This window comes from Grus americana, chromosome 2 (genome assembly GCF_028858705.1).
Source record: "Grus americana isolate bGruAme1 chromosome 2, bGruAme1.mat, whole genome shotgun sequence".
Lineage (NCBI taxonomy): Eukaryota > Metazoa > Chordata > Aves > Gruiformes > Gruidae > Grus > Grus americana.
Genome location: NC_072853.1, coordinates 54,428,068 through 54,448,257, shown reverse-complemented (window position 1 = coordinate 54,448,257; position 20,190 = coordinate 54,428,068). Strand labels below are relative to the sequence as shown.

Sequence of the window (20,190 nt, the reverse complement as noted above, 5' to 3'; positions counted from 1 at the left end):
AGATCTCTCCTGCCTCCTTTCAAAGTCTTTTTGGATATATTCACAATAATTGTACTCTGGGAATGTAGTTGACATGCATTATTGACACTTCAGCCTTTTGAGTGGATCTAGTTCAATAAACTGTTGCTTGAGGAACAGTTGAGGAAGAGTAACCCTTTTCTAAAATTGACAGTGGATCAACAAGCTTTTTGTTTGTGCATGCACAGTAGCAGTGTACGAGGCTTTTGAGATAGTGAAAGTGTTTCCATCATCTTGTATGTTCTTGCTTTGGAGTGACGATCGGGTTTCTGGTTTTGCAGTCATGAGAAAGGCTAAATGGGAATTTCTAGAGAAAGGAGTTCACTAACTGCAATATGAAAAAAAGTCTGCTCAGCAAAGTGAGAAAACCACTTTAACACATGTTCATAGGGGAAAAAGAACAATATATCCGGAAGGGCCAGAATTGTAGCTAAAATGGAATATTTTGTTTAAGTGTTTGTAATATTGTGAAAGGATATAAATTGACATCTGACTGTTAAAAACAAATAGGAGACTAAGAACAGGCATTGGCCAAAGAAGCACCATTTTATCACCAGCACAGAGTAATTTAGACTCAGCAGATACTGTATCAAAGTTGAAGATTCACATAACTGCAAATAAATGTCTGCAGGATGACAACCGTAGACAGAAGAGAGTCCGAGAGACGTTCATGAAAAAGCAGTTAGAGCAAATACACCCTATAGCATAAATGTAAAGTTCACAATGGGAAACTGTGGAAGATGGAGCAAAACACCAAGCCACAAAGTGAAGAAGCTTCCAGCAAAAGGCAAAACATGTATGTAAGGCATCAGTGGAAAGATGCTTTGCAACATGGATCCAAAAGGGAATGTTACCTCTGGGCGACAGCAAAGAAATACATCTTCAACAGCATACAGAATGTCTTTGTGTGCTGCTAACTTCTAAAACATTTTCACAAAACTTAAAATGTCAGTATGATAGTAATAATGGTCTGATCCACCTTTCAACCAGACATATGTTTGAGAAGAGCAGTGGAGATTTTCAGGCAGCTTTTTAAATTGTGTTACTAGACACTTCTACAGCATCTCAGTCACCACTGTTTGTGTCTGGACTACAACCAGCAGAGTTTCTGATGGGAAGGTGAATAAGGACTCTGGCATTTTTAGAGGTTGTTAAGCCTGAACTGAGAATGTGAAAGAACTGAACGTGAAAGAAACTAAACCAAAGGTTGGTGTTGATACTTTGAACTGTTGGAAAAACTGTCAGAAACCATTAGCTAACAATTGAAATGCCATAAATACTTTTAGAAAGTGGTGTGCTTCAATCTTTATTATTTTCCAGGACACCCAGGAGAAAATTGTGTGTCTGATGGTGTGGTATCAGAAGTAAAATTCTCACCTCCTTTACTTCCTCAGGGAAACTCAACAGGTGTGAGAATGCACTTTGGAAAGTTGTTCAGACCCCTCTTTCCCGTTCAAAGTACTTTTAGGAAGAAAAACTTGTAGTAACATGTATGGCCATTTCCATGCAGATAAGTGAACATGGTATTTAGGTCTATGGATCTGAGGCATAAGAATTATTTTCCAGTTGTATGTCTGTAACAATACAGGAATGCGTGTGTAAATGATTTGTAGGTCCATTATGTTTCAAATTATTCATCATTGCATAGTCAAATCAATGCTGCTGCTGGTTCCATGTTGTCCTCAGTTCTGAGTACTTTGACAAATTATACTAAAAGTCTTGTTCAAGACACCCTTGAGATGAGAAACACTAATGTAGTGACCACCTATTGAAATTTTGGTTGATTTTATTTGCTTTAATTTGATGTTACATAAGAATTCTGTAGTTGGAATGCAAGTTTTTTTGGGGGAGTTTTTGACAGTTTTAACCATTAAATGCTCCTTTTCTTTCTGTAATCTCTTGCCCTGTTCACTCTGCATTTTTCCAGGTCCAGCATAAAATAGGGAAAGGGTACTGTAGGCATCATGCTCTCTGCCTTTGCAGTTATGTTTCATTGACTAGGCAGCCACAGACTGTCCTGAACAAGACAGGGTCATTGGGAAAACGTGTCATCATGTAGTTGTAAAGAGTATGATAATGATCAACAGAGGGCACAGTAAGCTTACAGAAGCAACAGTATGGTGTCCTGTACCTTTCCAGATCTTGTTTTACTAACCTCTCTGAAGTTATTTTGGGGAGTTCTAATAATTTATTAGTCTCAGTAAGCTCCGTGTTTGCTTTTGATTTATTTCTGGTCCCTAAATTTGGGCACTTTATTGCAGTGTAGCAGTGATAGATGTATACATTGCTTTTTTGTTCAATACTGCCAGCTCCCTTGCATGTTTTAGGCACCTGCTTGAGGAACTAGTTGGCAATGATTCAGAGATCCTTGTCTTGCTATTCTCTACCAAACAAATATCCCAGTATCTGAAGCTAAACCAATCCTCTCTTTTGATTAGCCCTAAGAAAGTAGGAGAAAAAGGAGAGACTAACTGATGAAACTTTCAGGAGTAGTTACAAACACTGGCTGGTCATGACTGGAAACAGAACTGGTGAGACATGACTTCTTTTGTGCAATTTGGTGCCTGAGCTAACAATTCCTACCAAGACAGCCATGCTGCTTCCAGAGACCTCAACCATTGCACGTACAACGGCACTGAGCTGTGCCGTGTGGGTTGCAGATAACTGTCCCGTTGTCTGATACAGGCACACCTTCAGTTCTAGATATAAGTATCAACTTAATTTTCTGATAGCACGGGTTAAGTTGAAAGGAATTATTTTTGGTAAGCTTAAGACATGTTGAGGATATCCAAATGTGGATACCAGCCTTGTAAGCATAGGAACAAAGATACTTGTGTTAGTCTAAATGAAGATACAAACTTTTCGTAAACTTTAAATATGATAAGGGCTGTGTGGCCTTTTTGTTAAGTGACCCTTTGAAAGCACAGCTGGAGAACACAGAGTTGATATTTACATTTACACCAAGCTGGAATACTATACCAGATACTTAGGTAGATAGCTGGGCTGAAATCTTCAGTGTAATATGGCTGCAGACCTCACTGTAACATATCTACCATCAAGGGAGAGGACGGAGTGTCAATAGGTAAGTGATTAGCATTCATATGCCAGGAATAAATGAGCAAGAAAAATGTTTTAGAACATGTCAAAATCTGCAAAAATTCATTTATGTAAATTTATATGTCAGACTGTGGTTGCTAAAATGATGTATGTTACATTGGGAAAGGTTATGCTACTTCTAAGGGGATATGATAGTGCTTCGAAGGCCTGCAAAATGCCTGTAAAAAGGAATTACATGTATTCCAAAGGATGACTGCATTAAATCGCATGCTTAAAGTCATTAAAATAGTGAAAATTCCTTTCTAATCAATCTGCTTACTGAGTGCTTACTAACAGCTCTGTACATGGCATTTATTTTCCAGGAGAAGTCAGTCAAACAGTATAGGTCACATCCTGCTATTCATTTACATTAGATGATAATGGTAGTTTTAAAGGTGTTTCCAGTAACACTGTAGATATTTTTCAGGTTAAGAGCTGGTAGTCTCAAACTTTTCTGCTTTGAGCCTCTTGCTTTGTTGTTATGTTCTATCAGAAAGTCCTCACGTCTGGACTGTGAAGAGACCCTACTGTGACTGGAAAATTCTTATGCATAATTTTTGGACTCCTCTTTCTTGAAAGAGGTTGTCTTTTCTAAATTGCTGAGTCAAGTGCTTTATTATCATAATCCCTTTCAGAAAGGTGAGGGGTCATTCCTGTATTTCATGAAGTTTGTTAGATTTTCTTTTCCTCTCCCAGTGTGTTGCCAGCATGCTTGTCTTTTCCACCTTCTTGAGCAGTTCTCATTCCCATGATTCCCTTGAGCTTCGTGCTGTTGAAAATCTATTGTATGTTGGTTTCATTTTGCCTACTATCCTGAAAATAAGAAAGTATTTTTGTCAGGTAGTAGCCCGTAACATTTCTTGAAGGACAGTGTGTCTCTGCCTTGCAGAAGGGAAGCCAGCACGCCCAGTTTGCATCTTGGACAACTCACAACTCCACCCAGTTTATCCCTTTATAACCAACATATGGAAAAGCTGGATAACTGAGGTATACACACATTGGCCAGAGTGGGAAAGGAATGATTTTCACGGAAATGCTTAGTCTCTTCCCCTTTCAGTTCCTGTCAGCTCTTTGGCATATTGAATTTTACACAATAAAAAGGATATTTTTCAGGTACTGGAAAAGTCTTCTTATAGTTGAAAGTATTTTGACGCAGAAAAAAAGAAGGGAAATGAGCATTTGAATAACATTTGGTGGTATTTTGGTTTAATTTTGGGAATGTCTGATACTGCACACATTAAAAAACCTTGAGACTGATTTCAGCTGGGACTTCATATGTGACACTATGAGATTGAGACAGGGGGAATCTTTGTCTTTGCTTCCTGGAGAAGCATCATATTTTCACTACTTCAGACCTTCATTTAGAGGTGAGAAACTGACACTATTACATTGTCTATTATTTTGTAGATGCTAAATTCCTTACAAATGTACCATCTGCAAGTAGTAAGCTTCAAGGTGCTTGGAAATAAGAAAAAAGCAATAAAAGGTGGTCTGAAATGAGGAAGACGTGTCAAACGGAAAGGGTAGTTTAGGTTATAAATATTCTAATTTAGCTCTGTGTGTTCTAAATTGTTGTAGTTCAGTTCAGAAAGGCTAATTTTTCATGCACTCAGACTAGGGAAATGTCAGCCAGTGCTGAATTCTCAGGGCATAATTCTGCTCAGGACTGCAGATAGGTAGTTACCGGAGAAGTCAGAAAACTGCAGATGCAAATCCAGAAACAGAATTTGCCTTTAGTTGCAAGGCTTGCTTTAGTCAGTGTCATAGGAGATAGCACTGCACCTCAGGCAGGAGACTATGACTGTTTCATGTTGGAGACAGATCTTGTGCTTAAGCCCAGAATCTGAAGTATAACTGTTGTTTGTTTTTATTTTAGCAGGGAAAGAGAGCAATAATCCCAACTGGCAGTCCAAAAATAACCAGATTGGAGGGTGGAAGGAAAAAGAAGGAAAAGGGAAGAGAAAAATGGAGAGGTAAATTGTTATTCTGTAGCCGCAGTTCCCTTGCAAGGAGGAGCAGGGAGGCAGAATTTTATCAGGGGTGTGTGGAAATACAATGTTTCAGTGGTGTATGGTGACTCTGCAAATGAGGACCAGAGACATCACTGCTACACAATAGCATCTGAAATGGTTAATGAGATCTGTGGGAGAGAAAGGGGAGCACACCATCTCCAGTTCTCTTCTGGAGATGTTAATATCTTGTGTTCGGTTGTCTCATAAATTTCCTTAAATACCTCCTGAGTATTGCACTATTACTGTTTCTAGTAATTCACTATAATGTTGTCTCTCCCCATTTCTTTCGTAGCTCCTGGTCTCACATAAATAGCTCTAATCTAGGTGGTCCAAGCATTGGGAAAGACTGATTCTTTGCAGTGAAAGATAGTGGTGCAGCAGAAGATTCTTATTTATCATTTCTCTTTCCTTGAATATCAGATTATTGGGTGTTGTGGATGCTGTGGACTAATGGCATGTTTAGGCTCTGATATGCTGATATTGTGCATTTTCTTCAGAGTTTTGCAAATGATAAACCTCAGCCACAATTGAAGGAATGTTACGAGTCCTGAGATGGATTCTGCCATTTTTTTTCCTGATTCAGAAGTGAGCTGTGGTATGATATCATTTGGGGACTAGAAATATGAAGGCAGAAAAGTAGAAAATATGAGTCTCTAAAAGCGCTCTGAATCCACTCTTGATGTTTATTGCTTTTTTTCCTCATGAAAATAAATTTAAATGTTTTCTTCCTGAACATTTTAAAAATTCAATATATTCTTCCTGGAAAGTACTGCTGCTAGGTATTACATAGGCTGCCTTTTTTAAGGTTTGAACCATAAATACAACACAGTGGGATATTTTAGCAGTAATGCATAATATTTCTTTATATTATTTTAATTTTACAGCTTTGTTTTATATTATATGTTTGGAGCTTGGACCCTTTCTTCTAAATTTTATATTAGTGATTGCAGTAAAAGTTCCTAGTTTCCTCTGGCCATTTTTCTCCCCTGTGCTGTAAAAGAATAGATGGCAATGTGTAATGATATTCCTTCAAAGCTGAGTGGTCTGGAGAAGGCTGAAATAACCCAGACTCCACTCAAAGACTGTAAATGCTGCCTCTCGTTTTATTGCGGAAGCAAACGCAGAGTCCTGTGTCTGGGCTGGGATAACCCCGTGCAACAGCACAGACTGGGAGACCAGCTGGCTAGACAGCAGCTTTGTAGCTGCTGGAGGTATTCGTGGACGACAAGTTGTGCGTGAGTCTGCAGTGTGCCCCTGCAGCAAAGACAGGCAATCATGTTCGGGCAACATTAGCAAGCATAACCAGCAGGTCCTTCCCCTCTATTTGGCACTTGTGAGAGCAAATTAGGAGAACTACAACCAGTTTGGGGTTACCCAGTAAAAGAAATACATTGACATACTGGGTTGAGTCCAGCAGAGAACTGCTAAGATGGTGATGGGGCTGGAGTACATCTGTGGTTGTGCAAGGTGAGGCTGAGAGAACTGGGTTAGTTCAGCATTGAAAAGAGATGGCTGATGGGAGGTCTTATTGCTGTCTTCAGGTACCTGGGGCATGCAGAGGAAACAGGGCCAGACACTTCTCAGAGGTGTGTAGTGAAAGGAACAAAAGCCATAGACAAAATAAAACACAGGAAATTCTAAGTTGTAGGGGTGGGGGAAATTATCAGGGGTAAAAGCACTGGAGCAAATGTCCCAAGAGGCTATGGGATCTCCATCCTTAGAGGTACACAGAACTTGGCTGGTCTTGCTTTGAGATGGGTGCTCGGACCAGACGAGCTCTAGAGATTGCTGCCAACTTACATGGTTTTGGGCATACTAGTGAAAGGACAAGAGGGAGATAAATTGGATTTCCAACAGAGCTGTGTAGCACAGGAGGCATGTACTTAGAGTTGTATGAGTGTTTGTGGGTTGGATTTTATTGGATTTTTTTTTTGCTGAAAGACTTCTGACTCTTATTTTTACCTTAACTTACTTGAGGACATTTCTATAGTTTCTCATTTTAAGATAAGTTTTGATTATTTGTATGTTTGTCAGATCTGCAATCATAACAGTAAATCATCTTTCTTGTAATAACTCTAGCAACTGATAAGGACCTTAATGATACAATGGCCTATTTCTTTGTAAGCTTTGATAAGTGAAGTAGATAACGAAATCAATTTCTGAATTATTCTGGTTTGGGTTTAACTTGGATACTGCCTGTAGAGATGATTTACATTTATCTGTGTCTCAGTTTCTGCTTCAGGCTCTCAGCAAGCTCCAGCAGATATGAAATGGATATGAAAGGCTATAGCAATATTTAGAAGGCTCTTTTCAGAACCAAGTTCTAGAAACTTGTTTTGCCTGTAGTAATTTAAGTTCTGGAGGACAAGATAAAAAGCTACTGATCTTCCAAACAGGTGAGGCTCAGTGTAATCCAGTCTCTGATGGCATTACTTTGAAAGAACGCAAAAATTACATTTTGTGTAGCTTTATTTTAAACCACTCACCTGCTCTGAACCCATTTGCAAGATGTTATTTACTCTCTGGAGGTTGCTTTCCTGGACCTTCTTGAGAGCTAAAGTTGCTCAGCAGTTCACCGGCTTTGAGCCCACACAGACTGGGCGGCTGTCCAGCTAACAAAAGAATCTCCCAAGCAAGGATTTACATGTACCAATGTGACTTATCGGACTCAGATGGTTTCTTTATTGCCACATGTCAGTCATCTGCACATGTGGGTTTTGCACTGTGTTTGGGCCTTTCCTTTCAGGAAGGGCACTTGGCATCTCTCCTGAGCTCAGTTGAGGACTGTTCATTCCTCCTGTAGCTGTCTCCCAGTATCCCTCTTCTCCCAGGAGCCCTTGGAGCAAGGTGTGAGCTGCATGAGCTTCTGATAGAAGCAGCACATCCATTGATCCATTGACACAGAAGCCATACGGCCCTCCTATGCCCCATCAGATCAGACTTTGTCCATACGTGTGCAGGTAAGATGCCAAGAAATAAGTTGCCAGTGCTGAAACAGTTTATCCCACTTGCAGCCTATTCCCTTTGCAAGCGGTTTCTGGCAGGCAGGGCACCAGGAACAAACGGCAGGGATTAGCCTAGTGATGGCTGCCCTCCTCTCAGGGTGGTGAGTGCAGGAACCTGAGTGCATGTGAAGTGCAGTGTCCACGGACTGGACTCAGTGCAGTCTCTGTGTCCATGCTTGCTGAATCCTGGGATTCTTGGGACCACGACTGCAGGTGTGTGCATGGGTGAACTGGTGCGTGCAGAAGATGCAGTCACTTCGCTGATGATGGCCTGGATAGGCTTTTGCTGTAGCTGGCGTAACCGTGTGACGCAGCCTGGTCAGATGCTCAGCGCAGCAGTCAGGCACTGCACTGTACACTGCTTGCCTATTTTGTACTTTTTTCCATTTCATAGCAATGGAAAGTGCTTGTGGTCCTGCTCCTGCTCCCACTAAAGTCTGTGGGTGGTGCTGGAAAAAGAGATACCCATTCACAATGTTAGTATAATTTCACAGAATCATAGAATCGTTTAGGTTGGAAAAGACCTTGAAGATCATCAAGTGCAACCATTAACCTAGCACTGCCAAGTCCACCACTAAACCATGTCCCTAAGTACCACATCTACACATCTTTTAAATACCTCCAGGCATGGTGACTCAACCACTTCCATGGGCAGCCTGTTCCAAGGCTTGATAGTCCTTTTGGTGAAAAAATTTTTCTTAACATCCAGTCTGAACCATCCCTGGGTCAACTAAAGGCCATTTCCTCTCATCCTATTGCTAGTTACTTGGGACAAGAGACCAACACCCACCTCACTACAACCTCCTTTCAGGAAGTTGTAGAGAGCCATCAGGTCTCCCCTCAGCCTCCTTTTCTCCAGGCTAAACAACCCCAGTTCCCTCAGCCGCTTCTCATAAGACTTGCTCTCTGGACCCTTTACCATGTAATTTAGATTATCCTGAGAGGGGAAGAAAGAAAGAGAATTGAAAAAGTGAACTGAAAGGATGGAATGTCATGCAAAAATAAATTCTTTTTGTGTCATTTTGTAGTCAGTACCTCATTCTCTCTTGGATAGTTGGAATTACAATTTTTAAATAGTAATTTAAAATTAAGCTAATATTAAGCTCATATATAATCTGTCCTTAAAAGTATGTTAACTAGTATTACACTCAGAGAAACTCTAATGAATTGCTAGCTTCCTGAATTGTATATACCTCCTATGAACTACCCAGACTCCTGTAAAAGAATTGTGTCATCAGTTTGGCCAGCTTACAAGGCATATGGCAAACTCTTTTATGATGCCTGTTATCTGTAATGATAGCTGTTGGTGTAGCTATGCTATTCACTGAGCGAGAGTAGAACAGTAGTGCAGCAATTGCTACTAAGTGGAGCAAACTGCAAAAGGACAAAAAAAAAAAAAAATTGAAGACCAACAATTTAGAAATGTGAGAAAAAGAAAAGCAGTGCAGTCACCCAGGGGAGTTTCTATAGCAGCAGTAATCTGAAACACCCAGGCATGTTGCCAAGAGCTCCAGTAGGTTGTTAATCAAACTTCCAAGTCTCCTGCCAATCCAAGGGGCTCTCAGTATCAGAAGGGAAAACTGTCACATAATGATGTGGTACTTAACTTCTGTAAAGAAATTTTTAGGTCTTTTGGTGAGGAGTATTCTTGTCCTAAGCAGATTTTTTTTCTTTTTCACCCTATAAAAATATCCTTCCCATTGACTTTCAGCTGACATAATGTATTTTTATTTGTTAATACATTGAATTTTTAATAAACATACAGGATACTTTCTGATACCCTAGAGAATATATTCTCTTTTTTTGGCTGCAATTAGGTGTTCCAGTCATAATATGCAAATCTTATAATTCTTCCTAGGAATGGGGTAAGGTAATATTGAGAAGATTAAAGAGGTGTCTGTGTAAAGTAGATATTTTATTGCAATGTAAAATTTAAGTAAACTCTGTATAAGCACTCCAGTTATCTATATAGTTAACAGTAATATATGGCTTTGCTTCAGGCATTGAATTAACTGAAAAATAATGTCAGCCACTTCCTGTTTATAGGGATAGTTGGTTTCTTAATATTATCACACAGTAGGCATTTTTTTCAGCTGATGCTGACAAGTCCCATTATCTAGGAAATGTTTCTATTGCATAATCTTAGCAACAGTGAAGGCAGCAGCGATTTGAGTCTTTTCCATCTTAATTTTCTGGGTGATGGATTTTTCAGTTCACTCGGAGGAGGAGGAGAAGGCGGCAGGACATAGAAGGAAAGTGTGCTCTTTGGCATGGTTTTCCCTTCCCACTGCTTGCCTGGCAAGCCCTCGGCGGTCCCGGTGAGGATGCCGGTGAGAGGCAGGAGGGAGGCCAAGAGGCAGCGGCAGTAACTGCCGGCCATTCATATCGAGAGCGTTCCCCAGCATCTCGCTGTTTGCTCCGATGATGGTGGGGTCAGCATTAATTCACACGGTCTGGCACATATTTGAGGGGAAATTCGCTGCTAAAGGAATGGCTGAGAGTACACAGGGATACCAGTGAGCTTGGAGAGCTGCGTTTTATAAGAGCTGTGCTGCCATAGAAACTGGGAGACTATACGTAAGCATTCGCTTTCCCTGTAAATAGCCATAATTGACTTTGGCCTGCCTAAATCTTCAGAGAGAGATAGATTTATGGGGCTCAGGAGAGGAGAAGTTCCCTCCCCTATGACCCCATTTCCCAAAAATACCATACGCCAACAGGATTCTTTTAAGGGAACTGTTAAGAGTATTAATGAAACAGAGCGTCCTGTGTTTTTTGTAGAATAACCCATGTCAGTTGATTTGGTGAAAAGCTTTCACTACTAGAGTTTTCAGCCTGTCAAAATGGAGTAGAGGAACTTGACATGGAAATACAATTCTGTGTATTGTATTATAGGTCTCAAATTTTGTGTCATAGTTATTATTTATCCCCTATATTTTTGCTTACCAGAATTCCAGATATTGGCAGTAGAGTTGTTAATACCATAAAGATCCCTGTGTGACACGATAAATCCGTCTGTCACGGGCCAGGAGGCATACTTAATGGCCTTAGGCAAAACTGATGCAAAGTAATAAACCTAAGAAGCTGGTATGTGTAAACTGAAACACTTTCAATCCAATAGGGACACTCTTTAACTCAGTAGTAGTTTGGCTTTAGTTTAGTTTGCGTTGCTTACACTGTAGCTGTATAAGAAGTATATGGCTTGTCTTGGTTCACTCACTAGTTTAGAGTGCTGAAAGAACCTACGTATTTTAATACAAACACAGGATGAATAAAAACAAGGCTAACAACTTCAGATTTCCTTGAAAATGCAGCTTTACCCAAGGGTAGATAAATTAATTTCACTGATTTGCCTATCTAACAACTCTCCTGAAAGGCAGGGCTATACTTCTGTCGAACATGGGGTGGCTGTCGATGTAGGTAGGTGCAAGATGACATTAGTCTAGCTAAGTGGCAGCTTCGAACATCATGAGTTTCAGTGCAGGCTGGAGACCCCAAGTAAATACTCAGAATAGTGAGTGGTCTGCAGAAGCCTGTAGCAAAGCGCGTTTGGCTACGAATGAGTGCAGTGCTCATGAGTGCAATGAGTAATTGCAAACAAGATTCATTTCCTCATTTGATTTGGATATTTTAGCTGTCTGAAAACTGGGCATCTAGTCTGAGCTACTCTCTGGGTGCCTTTTCTAGCCACTGGAAAAGTGGTGATACATCTTGTCTTAACATGGTTAGATGAAATTACATGTGCTGAGTATCACACTTAGAGTATTACTAGCCTGAGTATGCTTTTATGTACTAAGTCCGCCACAGGCCCCTCAGAAGTGGCGTGCGTCTTCAAGTCTTGCGCTCTTGCTTTAACAAAGATGATCCAAAGATCATTTTTTGAAAGAAAAGGGTAGAACTCTATTGCAATTTTGTGTTCAGGATAGACTGCAAATTGTAATTTTAAACCCAAATCCATCAGTCATTTATGTGACAAACGCAGTCTAAATCATGCTTGTGATACTGGCAGTCCACTCCTACAGCCATAAATTGTTTATCTGCTTCCTGCAAATATTTTGCCCTTTCTGAATTATACTAAAATTATTTACTGTCTAGTTATTTTTCAAGTGCTCATGTCATACAAGCTGCTTTGTACAGGCAAAAGACTTATTGAAGGAGTTTGAAAGATAGAAACTCTGTAAGAGAGTTCAGTCTTCTAGGTGATACTGAGTTGATCAATTTATGAAGACCACTTCTTCATGGTGGTCTTCATTTCTACTTCTTCATGGAAACAGAAAAAAATAAGAAGTACAGAAGTCTGAAGTTTTTTGGATCCTTTTCAGTGGTGTTTTTTGAGAAATCCAGTTACAAAATGGTCGGGAAGCTGTTCTAAACCCTTATCCCTGTAAAAGGATTCTTTTCTTTGCAGCAATAGGTTTTTAATGACAAAGGTGCTTCATATTGGACTTGTTTTAATAAAATGCAGTAACCCCTGTGAACTTTAAATGTGACTTAAATTGCTGCTTCTTTTTTTCTTCTTTTTAATCTGGCAGAAACTGATGGTTTGATTTTCAATTTTAAACAGCTGTTCCTTTTATGAGATGTGTAGTGAGTTACAAATGTAAATTTCATCTAGGAAAAGTACACGGATTTTCTACTGCAATTGGTTCCCTGGCATTCCGCCCCAGAACGGGGGTAAACGAGGAGGATAAACAGGGGAATGGGGATAAACTGGCTGAAGGAGGAACATACCTTCAATATCAAACATGGTTTGGTTTTAGTGTCACAATTATTGCAGACCCTTGAACGATCAGATTTTAAGGGCAATCTTACACGCACTGGTCCAGCGTTAGGAAGGAGACGTTTGGGAAGGGGTGGCACATCACTGGGGATCAGTCACTTCTCTCACAGGTGTTTCCAGCTCTTCCATGAGGATGGTGGAAACAAATATGTCACCATAATCCTTGACTATAGGAAAAACAAGTTTTGTTCTGAGACCCACATTGACAGTCATCACTGATTCATATCATTGTGTTACACATCTCAGCTGGGCTCCTATTCCCATAATTTGTACTAACAAGAAAATGAGTCTCTTCTCTGAATCACATTTAATATACCATTTCTGTTTTTCACATTCAGCCCACATGGTGCTATGTCTGAATAAAAGCAGATTGGCTTCCTTTTTTATTCAGACACTCTGGCTAACCCTTATATACATAAAAGAACTACATCAAAGTTACCACCCACTGAACATACACATTTTTTTCATGAATCAGGTCCAACTCCTGTTTAAAGGAAGCTGTTTAGGGGATTAGGTAGCTTCTTCGCATGTTACGCAGATTCCTTCCCACTTTACAGATTCAGCAGCAGCTATTGTTGGGAGCTAAAGGAGCCATTTTCCTACCAATTCGAGTGAAATATTAGTCCTGCTCCATAATAAGCTTAGTGAGTATTTACTGGAAACTGAGGTAGTAAAGAACCACTAGAGATCTTGAGTGGAATATAAATAGATTACCTTTTATTTGGTCTCAATGAGAGGAAGCTGAGAAATATGCCAGCTGTTTAATTATTAACATTCAGTATAAATCAATAGCAAAATAGGCTTTGATGGTGATCTTCAAAAGGGTTTTAATTATTACTCCCCTCAGATACAGAAAGTAAGCCTGAGCACTGGGGGTTTAGCCTGTGTTTCTCTTAACTGTACTGGAAGGTTACCATTGTGATGTTGCACTGACATTAATAGCAATAATTAAGACAGCACCAGTCATTTAAACATATTGGCATTTGGGGCTTTATTGTTACCACATGGTACACCCAGGTAATTCCTGAAGCACAGATGACAGACTAATGAACAATATTCACTTAAATCCCATTGAAATTAATTAAATTGTATGGCAGGACTGTGTAGATTTTGGGCCCGTGTGGTGCACATGCACGGCACAGAGTGAAGTCAAACAAGTTTATGGTTCCATTTCAGAGTGGTGTTCCCCTGCCACCCGCCAGGATAATGATGAGCACACGGGGTCCTGGGGGTATCTATGGATCCTGATTCCTTCACCGGGCCGCTTTCACAGTATGAATTTGCACACTTGCTTTTGCATTTTATTTGGTATTACGGAAAGATATGGTACGTAAGCCCTTGGAGAGCGTATTCCCTATTTGTATACAAAAGGTATTCTAAGCATAGTGGGGATGGGAGGATGTGTGGGATGCAAAGCAGGATGAGGCAGGGGAAGAAGTTTAATGGCGGAGCAAGTGACATTGAGAGGAAAGAATAACTTTATAGTAGAAAGTACAGAGTAAGGGTTGCCAGGCTTTCTGGATCTTGAAGCCATGCTGCAATGTGTTCGAGAGCCACAGCTTCCTGATGGATTCACTATAGCTATCCAAAATAGGATCTTCCACTATTCCTGCCCAAGTCCCACTTCTTCATTCCATATTTCTGCTTCTTCAACCAACTCCATGTCCTCCCACCTTCCGGCTGCTCTAACTCTGTATTGCCTGCCCTGCTTCCCATCTCTAATGTACAAGCTGTGCTCATACCAGGTTGCAAATGCTCCAGAACTGCCTTCTGCCTCTAAGCTCTCCTCTTACAATTTGTACAGCTCCTTGCACGGCTCCTTTTCCCCAACATCTCTATCAGCTGGAAGCTGGAGGTTTGGAAGATGGACTTAGGGCTGCAGCTAGAGCTGTGCTTCCAATACTTGCAGTGTCTCTGCAGTCATAGCTGGTCTCTGGCTATGAGATCTTGTGTGCTAGCCCAAGGTGCTCAGCCTGGTCCATGGTCTGCAATGCAGGCTCCCAGGCCGGAGGGAGACTGCACTGTTCATGCTGTGACCCTGCTGTCAGAAGAGCTCTAGTAGAAAGGTGCTTCTTGCAAGCTGTGCCTCGGCACCATGCCCCCCACTCCCCCCTTTCTTATGTTGGTCGACGTGCCTACAGTTGGGTGATGGCCTGCCAAGTGAATCCTGCTTCATATATGGAGTCTTTGGGGGAAAACAAGGCAGAGAAGGGATGGGGAGGGCAGAAGCTGCCATCTGTGAACCACCTTGGCTTGTAATCCAGCTGGTGGCTGGATTTCCTTTCAGTGTCACCCAGTGACTTGGAGGTGGGCTCACTGCTGAAGTCATTAGGCCATCTGGTTTACCTCATGGGTTATGTAAAAACATTTATCACCCACTGGGGTTTTGGATATGTTTTTGGATTTTTTTTTATGATGATGCAACATAAACTGAACCAGTATATGTAACTGTTCGTATAGTCAATTATACTACCTTTGCAGCTCAGACAGATACTATTTAAGCTATAGCTTATGTTGTTATTTTTTAATCCATCTGTTTCAAGGGATTAGATAGGAAATATTTTCATGTGGTAGTTTGAGAATCCAGTCCTCAAAAATTTCATTTTTAAGTTCATGTGCTTTGTCCTGTATGTGCAATTTGCTCAGCAAGATTGCTTTTCCTTTAGTTATTTTCTGGTATATTGATGCTGGGCATAGGAAGAGATTTTTTCTTCTTTTGGTAAACAAACCTCTAACAGCCACACTAAAAATGTCAGAGTGCATTCTTTTCTTCCTCGCCGTCCTCCCCATACAAATGCTGTGCTATTGCTATTGCAGTGCCTCCTTCAATAAATAAGTGGATCTCTTCCACTGCTCATGCCAGCACGTACTGCTTGGTGTTGGGTTAATGGTACACACTTGCCACTGTGTTACTGCCTACTGGCAAGTCAATGTGAGCCTGTGCAGACTCTGCCTCTGTGGCTTCAGAATTTGAGCTCAATCACCTGCTTTCAGATAGGTGTCTGCCTCTTGGAAGAACAAAGTACTTCTGCCAGGATAAGATTTTATACACTGAGACATCCAGATCATCTGCTGTGGTTTAACCCGGCAGGCAGCTAAAACAACCACACGGCCATTTGCTCACTCCCCCCTGCCCAGGGGTGATGGGGGAGAGAACTGAAAAAAAATAAAACTCATGGGTTGAGATAAAGACAGTTTAATAAGACAGAAAAGGAAGAGAATAATAATAATAATGATAAAAGAATATTCAAAATAAGTGATGCACAGCACAATTGCTCCTCACCCACTGACTGATGCCCAGCTATTTCATGAGCCGCAGCGCCCCCCAGCCAACTACCCCAGTTATATACGGAGCATGATGTCATATCTTATGGAATACCCTTTTGGCCAGCCTGGGTCAGCTGTCCTGGCTGTGTCCCCTCCCAGCTTCTTGTGCACCCCCAGCCTCCTCGTTGGCAGGGCAGTATGAGAAGCTGAGAAGTCTGACTGCTTAGCAATAACTAAAATATCAGTGCCTTATCAACATTATTCCCATCCTAAATCCAAAACACAGCATTAGACCAGCTGCTAGTAAGAAAATTAACTCTATCCCAGCCAAAACCAGGACATCATTTTACCATAATCTCACAACAATAAACCTTCCAAAGAAACGTTCCCCTCTAGAAGTCCTGCTAACGTACATGGTGTTTGCTAAGGAAAATGGTTTAGTGCTATGAATCATTTTATTAGAGTTGTATCACTTTTCCACAAGGGAAACTCAGAGAATTATTCATCAATACGGAGTTTCTTTTTTTTTTTCTTATCATTAAAATTAAATTTCACCGTTTAAAAAAAGATGTTTTTCAGCATTTCTGTTAAGTCATACTTGAACTGATTTATCTTTTCAATTTTGTGCCCTTTGCTTTTTCCTTTTAGCATTTTTACTACAGATAACGTAGTAATGTATTTATGGGATATTAGTATGCTGATAGTTACACAACATTTTTTAAATTCCACATTGGGTCACTAAATTGACAAAGCCAACAGCAAGTCATTTGGGAAGACGTACGACTGGTGTATTCTTGAAACCTCCTAAACTGATGAAATGAATTCACAGGTAGATATGCTTTTTCACTTGTACTTTCTAAACCAACACTTCAGAGCAAAGTGATATAGTGACTCGCCACACACACGGTTTTTCATTTTGTATCATTTGATCGGGCAAGCTCATTTTACTGAAAGAGCTGATAAATAGTCAGATCCTGAACTATGTAATACAAATGGTCAGGAACAGTCCATGGAATAGTATAAGTTGTTGTTTTTCAATAAGTGATTGTTAAGGGAACTGTATTTCAGAACCTAAAAATATGGTATTTATATTGGCCATCATCTTTTATGGAAAAGAAGCATTTTTCATATCCTCAAATATTTAACAGTCTCTGACTCAGCCAATTATCATCTGAATCATTTTGTTTCATTTTGCATCCTGGAACTGTAAAACTTTAGGAAAATTGTGCAATTTTAGAAGAATAATGCAAGAACAAATCTTAGAGGAAGTCCTTCTCTGTGGAACGTGACTCCTCAGTTTGTGCCCGTTACATAAACTTTTACTTAAAGATCTTTTTTCAGCAAACCTGAAAAATTACTTTCATGCGTTTTGTCTTCTGAGGTGCTTGCCAATATTCAGGATACCATATTGTTTAGTGAATATGCTTTTGTTCTGGTTAAATTAGTAATTATTCACCAGATGTCTTTGTTCCTTTTTTTTTTCCAATCCATCTCTTTTCCTGGCATCTGTAGGAGTATAAAAAAAGGTGTCACTTTCCTTGGCAATCACCAGCATTGCATTGGCGTTACTAAATTTCCGTCAGTTTTTGTAACTGGAGTTCTGGCATGCTGGTATTGATTCATACGCTTTTCTTTGGGGCTTTTCACATGCTCGTGGAAAGGCTTACCTCCTAGCATAGCCTGTTTATGCTTTTTTGAGCCGGTGCTAAACCAGTTGTATCTTGATCCATCCAATATCCATATCTAGATCTGAAGTTTGAAAATAAAAGTGGAGATCTTATTTAACTTGAGCTAAGAGCTAAGTGTCCAGTCAAAGCTAGTTGCTTAAGGTGTCTCTATAGGCAGTGGTGACAAAAGGACATTCACAAAGTATGATTCTTCCCATTTTAAAGTACTTTCATCATTTAGAGCATATAGAGATGCCTGTTTCTCTCCATTTTCTATTAAGGGAGCACAGCTTAGACCAAATGACAACTTCCAAGACTAGTGATACCAATATAAGCTGTATTTCCACATTTCTTTCAGGTGTGCAAAACTGAATTGTAGATGTACCTGGGCATCGCTGTCGGACCAAGAATGGCATATTTTTTTACATTTGTAAAGGAAATAACCCAGATACATTTAGAACAACTGATTAATGGCTGTAGTTTCAAAAGCAGTCTGATAAAGACATGCCCCATAGGTCTACTCCTGTAAATCCTATCCACCTGCAGCCTTTTCCACCCTATTGTTAAATGCTGTTACCTATAGTGAGTGGTGTAACTTGGCTTGTTTAAACTTCTGGACAGTGTCTGCAGTTTTTACTGTTTTCTCTGTAATGCCCACTACATTTTTTTGGTACTGTGAAATATTAATAGCAGCTGTTGGAGGTAGCAGAATAGGGCTATCAGCACTGGCAGCTGGTCAAAGATATTTTTTCATTCCGTGCTGTGGAAACAAGTGCTTTCTGTCCCCTTGGTTACAACAGGTTGTTTCTGCTACCAAATGAAATGTCCATGGCCCCACTCTGCACGTGGCCGGCACGCATTCACTTTAGTCAGGTGATTTAACTCATTGAAATTGTTAGGTCTTTGAATGCCTAAAACTAACATTACATGAAGAACTGCTTGACAGACTGGTACCTAAATTAAAACTGCCCAGTTGTGAATATACAAGACTCTGGTTAGGAAACCCTTGCAAATTGGCTTGTTGAGCTGTATGGTAGGCGCTGACTTACTGCTGCTGGTGGTCAGATGCAAAGAACGCTGGAGGCTGAGTATCTGAGCATGTTGGTTGTCTCTTACCATAGCTGAAACTATGGTAAAGGTTATCACCACTTGCATCTTTTGCTCAATAATACAATTTACTATGAACTTTAATGATTTAATTTCATTTACTGTCATTAAAATATTTGGAAAACATTCTCTTGGTCTCTCATCTGTGTTTAAATTCACATCCTTTTACCTAGTAGCTAGACATGATTTTTTTTGTAAATAATATTTTAAGTGTCTGATTTTGATTTCTTTGTTTGTCCTGGCTATAAGAATCATATTTGCATCATTAATATCAATAGTGTTTCTATATTTCCTTCACTATTTGACATGTCAAATATGACCAATGAACAGTAGCTCTGTAAGTAAATATTTGTATAGTATTCCCACTTATAAGCAGTTTAATGTTCTTTTTATTATTTTCTTTATATTTTCTCTTTAAATCACAGTAGATTATATCACATTTCTTAAAATTCTTGACCAAAGCATGTAAGCCTAATTTTTTTATAATATTTATTGTACATACTTCCTTTCATGCTTAGGCATGGAAGCATGATGTATTTTTCTCTGATCTGAATACATGAACTTCTTTGACATAATTGGTAATTGCACAAATATCTTTGAAGCTTAGACATTTTTATTCATTCATAGATGTGAAAGATTAGTTTAGGCAACCTTGTCTGAAGAAATGGATCTTGGAAATGCTTTATCAACTTAGTCCACTAAGAAAATATGCACATAAATGTAAGTATATATACAACCACAAAAATGATACACATACACAGAGAGATAATCATATATACACATATGCATGTGCATATATGCATAAATATAGAACATGCAAAAAGCATTTGAAAATAGAAATAAAAACCAGTCCAAAATCAGGAAAAAGCACGTTTAGGGTGGCTTTAGGGACAGAGGGAGATCTTAAATGCTAGGAATATATGTCATATGCCATTTGCTAATTTTTTTATTTTTTTTTAATGCAAAACAAACCCCACTAATTCCATGATGTCAGAATGTATTGATATCCGGATGTGTGATAAGCATCTTTCACTCCTCTTCCCAAGTACTTGCCACTAGAGTTTACGAAGTGGTTTTAACAGTGACTTGTCCTATGTGTACTAGCCACTAGAGGGGGGATGAGACACAGGTTTTGTCACAAAGTTTTGCAGATATTTGGTTGCAGAAGTCTTGAGATTCCAGAAAATTTCCTTCATTTTTAGGCTGTGTAGAGTATAGTCTTATGGCTACTCATCTGC

General features: G+C 39.8%; 1 protein-coding gene across 6 annotated transcripts in view; it reads left to right on the top strand.

The window, feature by feature from the left end:
- The window catches only part of DLGAP1 (DLG associated protein 1), a 422,037-nt gene that overhangs the window by 107,849 nt on the left and 293,998 nt on the right, over nucleotides 1-20,190 (top strand). The window lies entirely within an intron of this gene.